Source organism: Pseudophryne corroboree, chromosome 3, assembly GCF_028390025.1.
Source record: "Pseudophryne corroboree isolate aPseCor3 chromosome 3, aPseCor3.hap2, whole genome shotgun sequence".
NCBI classification, from domain to species: Eukaryota; Metazoa; Chordata; class Amphibia; order Anura; family Myobatrachidae; genus Pseudophryne; species Pseudophryne corroboree.
The window spans coordinates 322,447,932-322,454,558 of NC_086446.1; the positions used below are offsets into that span (position 1 = coordinate 322,447,932).

General features: G+C 48.1%; 1 pseudogene; it reads left to right on the forward strand.

Moving 5' to 3' along the window:
- Positions 1-461: 461 nt before the first annotated feature.
- Positions 462-580, forward strand: LOC134896153 (5S ribosomal RNA; annotated as a pseudogene).
- Positions 581-6,627: the final 6,047 nt, after the last annotated feature.

Sequence of the window (6,627 nt, forward strand, 5' to 3'; positions counted from 1 at the left end):
TGAATCTGTAATAGTCAATACAGATCTGTGATATCCAAAATTGATATATGCTTGATCATGTATGATCATCCGTGTTTTTTCATACAGTGTCTGACGTAATAATATGATTTGATTATACCATTTATTTCTTCTGATACTTATTCTTTTTTCTGAAGAAATTCATCCTATTAAGATCTTAGTCCTTAATGACCTTTCATTTCAATAAGCTGAGTTAGCCTACTTCTCTCATCCATTGTCCGCTATAAATCTATTATATGACATTGGACAGCAGAAGGTGGGGCCCTTAACTTATTCTTACAATACACTTCTCTTATTTCGGTACTCTCTCATCCAATTGCCAGCCAACCATTCTCTGCAATGTTACGGTAACAGAGTACCTGTGCAAAAATCATTGGACAGCAGAAGTACTTCTATCTTTGGTTTTGTCATTAACCACACGCTCTCATTTGTCCTATTTGGATAATTACTGCCACATTCCACTGGGCAAGCCCGATCTCGTTTGATCTTGGAAGCTAAGCAGTGTTAAGCCTGATCAGTACCTAGATGGGAGACCGCAAGGGAATATCAGGTGCAGTAAAACTTGCCCTGGACAAAAAGCAGAAGTGCTGGAACAGCCTCTGACTCTACCATCTTTATTATTCTATGTGATACTATCTCTAAGTACTTTTTTCTTATCTGACTTATAGATCTAGACACACCTACTGTATCCCCCTTACCAGGAGATGACAATAACAGATAGCACATAATTGGACTATTACAGTCTTGATTAGTCTACCAGTGCATCTGTTTTTTTGGATATCCATTGTAAAATTCTTATGCTTTTCAATATTTTCACCTCAGATGCATTCCAATGAAAATAATCAGATTTACTTTATTTGTAAAAGATAATTATCTGTAATTTTCCATTATATTGAATGTGGAGGTGATATTTTAATGTTTACATGTATCAGAAATTTTATAAATTCACAAATAAAAGCTAAATTTTAATTTTCAACATCAAGTGTGCCCCAACATAGAGTCTTTCTTTTTCTCTTCTTCAAATCATAAGTGAGTCAGCAATTCCAACAGGAAGTCTTTTTATTGATCTGTAATAAACTCTGAGTTTGGGATGATTGGTTGATTAAAGAACGTTGCTTGGTTGGAAATCACAAAAAGAAGAATTTTGCATGCAAGAAGAAAAGGAATATACAATTCACTACAGTTCACACTGTAAAAGATCATCCAGTATGCAAAGACAAGTAATTGGAATCACAAATGAGGAATAATTGGAATCACACATTAACATACATTTGTTGAAATCATAACAGAAATTTGTTGGAATCATAAAATAATTTCTGCTCCGGGGTACACTGGGCTCCACAAGGATAGACATTGGGGTGTAGAGTAGGATCTTGATCCGAGGCACCAACAGGCTCACAGCTTTGACTGTTCCCAGAATGCACAGCGCCGCCTCCTCTATAACCCCGCCTCCCTGCACAGGAGCTCAGTTTTGTAGTTGGTGCTGCAGTAAGCAGGCACATAACAGAGGGGCTGCTCCAGGCAGCCCTAAGAAGAGCTTTTTTTGAAGAAAAAAAGTGAAGACTACAAGGGCAGCAGCGGTGGTAAATGTCAGAAGACATTCACTGCTGCAACTCCAGCTCTCCCCAGCGGCGCTGTGCACTCCCGAGCCCTGGTTGCCGGGTAACTACAGCGGGAGGCTTCGGCTTTCTTCACAGTCAGGCACACATGACGGGGGCTCTCTGGGATCGCGTGGCCGCGCTTTGGGAGGTGGTAAGTGGGTCGGTCTTTATCGCGATTCGGCACGGTCAGTGGGAGGCGGGCCGCGCGCGCTGGCGGTGGACACTGTGGCAGTACAGGCGATTCCACTAGATCACCAGGGCATGAATGCAGGTCAGGTTTTCACTCTAAACCATTTTCAGTAGCCCACAGTACCCGGTGGTTTTGCCAGCAGGGGGGATAAGGCTTAGACCTGAAGCCCCTCCCCCAACCCCAGGGCGCCATTTCCCGCAAATGTTCCCACCCTGGAGCTGCATATCTGTCTCTCCCTCACTCCCTGTCAGTGTCTGGGCGCCATTATCTCTCAGCTTCACTGTTCCTGGGACTGCTTGGGCAAATCCTCCTGTGTAAAGCCGCCTGGATGTCAGTGCTGTGACTTTACATGACACTTAAGTATTCTACCTGCCTTTTTAGACAGTGCTAGTTAAGAAAGAGTGCATTTAGTCAGGGTTTTCTAGTACAATTATCCTGTGATATACATCCAGTTCTTACTGTGCAGTGTTATATCTATTGTCTACATAGCTATATATATATAAGCTAGTCCAGTGCAGTATTATTGTTAGTAATAACCTCTGCATTGTACAGACTGTGACTATCTGTGTATGCATTAGCTAGCTGAGTGGTGTCCATTTCGTGTCTTTCACTCAACTTGCTATCCCTATATTCTATAACCTGAGGGGGCTTGGTGCGTCAGGTTTTATATTGATATAGGATTTTCACAAAGATATACTTTAATACGTATTTTTCTCTGTGATTTAGTCACCATATCTCTCCTTTATCTCTGCTAGTGCTGACTACACTGCGCAGGGGTTTGGGTAAGAGGTATTGTGCTGCTGATAATTGTACTGTGTTACCTGATACTGCAAGTTATATCATGTCTGCTTCTGAGGGTAACGGTTCTGGGGCTGAACACACTACAGGTGTTGCTGAAGCCACAGACCCCTATGAGGAAAATATAGCAGCTGGGGGCTCTGGTTCTGGGGGCTCCTTGCCCGCCAGTGGGACTGTGGCAATGGGGTACATAATGACCCACCATGGGCCGCTTTTTCCACGCTTCTACATACGCTAGTTAATAAACTAACGCCCCCTATGGGACCCCCTATGCCGGTACAGCCGTATGTGGTCCCTGCAGCTAACCTGCCGTGGGCGGACGATTTATCTGCTCAATTCAGGAAGTTGAACCAGTCCCTGACTACTAAAAAGTCTGACCATCGCTCGCCTAAGCCCAAGGGGTCCTCTAAGCGAGCTCTTGTCTCCTCACAATCCACTGCTGTCACTGACACCTCGTCTGATGAAGACGGCACTTACACTGACCCCACAGGTTCTGACTCAGATACGGCTGATGGGGAGGGCAGTTCACATGTGGATGTTCCTGATCTTTTGAAGGCTATTAAGTTGATTCTGCAGATTACGGATGATCCCAAGCCATCCGTCCCTCCTTAGAAACCAGATAGGTTCAAGCGTCAGAAGGTGGTTAAACAAGTTTTACCTCACTCTGACCACCTAGTGGATATACGTCAGGAACCCTGGGAAAACCCGGGTATGAAGTTTGTGCCTCAAAAGAAGATGCTGGCTCGCTATCCCCTCGCACCAGAGCTGTCTAAGAATTGGGAAACGCCTCCTTCAGTAGACTCACATGTGGCTAGAATGGTGGTTTCCTCAGCTTTACCTGTCACTACCGTCACGTCTCTAAAAGAGCCTACGGATAAACGTGTGGAGGGTTGTCTGAAAACGATTTACACCCTCACAGGTGCTGCACAAAGGCCCACTATTGCAGCAACATGGGCTGCAGAGGCTATTGAAGCATGGGCCTTGGAGTTAGAAGCTGAAATCTCTTCTGACCATGCTGGACAATGCTTGTTAAATATTGTCACAGCTTCTCGCTATCTTAAAGAGGCGGCTTCTGATGCCGGTATCCTAGCAGCCAAGGCCTCTACTACATCAGTCCTGGCTCGCCGGATATTGTGGCTGAGATCCTGGTCTGTGGATCTGGACTCTAGAAAAACCCTGGAGGTACTCCCTTTCAAGGGAGATATTCTGTTTGGGGAGTACTTAAATAAGATAGTGGCTGACTTGGCTACTGCCAAAACTGCCTGTCTGCCAAGTACCGCTCCTTCTGTGTCGAAGGCTAAAGGTACTTCCTTTCGCCCCTTTCGTCCTTCAGGTAAAGCAAAAGGTCAGGCGTACAACAAGCAGGCCCACACTTCCAAACCTGGTAAGCCAAAGCCCAAAAGAGCTTGGGTGGCCCGTCAGCCAGCTTCCAAGGCCGATAAGCCTGCCGCATGACGGGGCGGGCCTCCCCCTGGGGGATCCCAGGGTGGGGGGCCGGCTTCTAGGGTATACCCAGGAATGGTTGAAGACCACTTCAGATGCCTGGGCACGGGAAGTCGTCACTCGAGGTTACGCCATAGCCTTCAAAAACCGACCCCATCATCGATTTTGCCGGACAGACGTCCCGTTGGACCAGACAAAGGCAAACACTCTACTTTCGGTGGTACAGACCCTCCTGGATACAGGAGCCGTAGTACAGGTGCCTCTTGCGCAGAGGGGCCAGGGGTACTATTCTCCGCTGTTTCTAGTCCCGAAACCGAATGGGTCCTCCCGGCCCATTCTCAACCTCAAGGCATTGAACAGGTTTGTGAAGGTTTCCAAGCTCTGTATGGAAACCCTTTGCTCTATAGTTCTGGCCTTGGAACCTGGGGACTACATGGTCTCCCTGGATATACAGGATGCTTACCTGCATATTCCTATAGCAGCGTCACATCAGCAATACCTGAGGTTTGCGATTGACAACCTCCATTTCCAGTTTCGGGCGTTACCTTTTGGTTTAACAACGGCTCTGCAAGTCTTCAACATGGTCATGGCGGTGATGACGGTGGTACTCCGCCGTCAAGGGGTCGGGATACTGCCGTATCTGGACGACTTGGTAATCCTGGCAAATTCCCCAGAACTACTCCTACGTCATCTGGATATGACAGTCCTGTTTCTACAAGCCTACGGGTGGCTCATCAACTGTAAGAAATCCTTCCTGGTCCCTGCTCAGAGCATGGTGCATCTGGGAGCGCTATTGGACACTCACAACCAGAGGTTGTTCTTGTGTCAGGAGAAAGTCCTGAAGCTTCAGGACAGGATTCGTTGCTTCCTTTCTCGTCCGCAAGTGTCGATACATTCAGCGATGCAGGTGCTGTATGGTGTCAGCATTCGACATGGTGGAGTATGCTCAATTCCATTCTCGCCCCCTCCAGAGGCTGATTCTAGCCAAGTGGGACGGCCTGCCTCACCGGATCAGGTCTCAAATGATCTCATTGACTCCGGAGGTCCGTCTGTCGCTGCTCTGGTGGCTCCGGGACTAACAATTGTGCAGGGGCCGTCCCTTCTTGATATCCAACTGGGTCCTGTTGATGACAGATGCCAGTCTAAGAGGTTGGGGCGCGGTGCTGGAGCAACACTCCCTTCAGGGTCGGTGGACCAAGGAGGAGTCCCTCCTCTCAATCAACATTCTGGAATTGCGGGCGGTCTTCAATGCATTGAACCTAGCCCAGCATTTAATTCAGAACCGTCCTGTTCAAGTGCAGTCAGACAACGCCATCACAGTGTCTTACATAAATCATCAAGGCGGCACTCGAAGCCCTCTGGCAATGAAGGAAGTCTCACGGATTCTACATTGGGCAGAACGCCATCTACCGGCCATATCGGCAACATTCATTCCGGGAGTCCTGAATTGGGAAGCGGACTTTCTCAGTCGTCAGGACGTACATGCCGGCAAGTGGGGCCTCCATCCAGAAGTGTTTCAACTACTAGTGGAAAAGTGGGGCCTTACAGACGTGGATCTGATGGCATCGCGACACAATCACAAGGTTCCGGTCTTCGGAGCAAGGACAAGTGATCCTCAAGCAGCATTCCTGGATGCGCTGGCGGTGCCATGGAGGTTTCGGCTGCCATACGTGTTCCCTCCGGTGTCACTCCTGCCCAGGGTAATTCGGAAGTTCAAGCAAGAAAAAAGAAATCTGCTTCTCATAGCTCCAGCGTGGCCAAGATGGCACTGGTCCTCAGACCTGCAGGGCCTATCGTCAGAGCTTCCAATTCTACTTCCACAACGCCCAGACCTCCTCGTTCAGGGCCCCTGTGTCTACCAGGACTTGGCCCGGCTGTCAGTGACGGCGTGGCTCTTGAAGCTTCCGTCTTATGGGGTAAGGGGTTTTCTGAGGCGGTCATTCAAACTATGTTGCGGGCCCGGAAACCGGCTTCGGCTCGGATTTACTATAGGGTCTGGCATTCTTACTTTGCTTGGTGCGCATCTAACGATTATGACGCTTCCAAGTTTAGTATAGCCAAGTTGTTGGCTTTTCTTCAGCAGGGCCTGGACTTAGGCCTGCGTCTGGCCTCCCTCAAGGTTCAAATATCTGCCTTGTCAGTGTGGTTTCAGAGAAAGATTGCGACCTTACCTGATGTGCATACCTTTACTCACGGTGTGTTGCGTATCCAACCTCCCTATGTCCCGCCTGTGGCTTCTTAGGACTTGTCGGTGGTTTTGGAGGCGCTACAAGAGTCTCCTTTTGAACCTCTTGGTTCAGCTGATCTTAAATGGCTTTCCCTTAAGGTGGTGTTTCTGCTGGCTATTGCTTCAGCTAGAAGAGTGTCGGATTTGGGTGCCTGGTCCTGTAGTTCCCCATATCTGATATTTCACTGTGACCGGGCGGTTCTTAGGACTCGTCCCGGATATTTACCTAAGGTGGTTTCCTTGTTCCACCTTCACCAGGAGATTGTGGTTCCGGCACTTGTTTCTCCTGATCTGTCTCCCACAGAGAGGTCTTTGGATGTGGTACGGGCTCTCCGTATCTATGTGAAGAG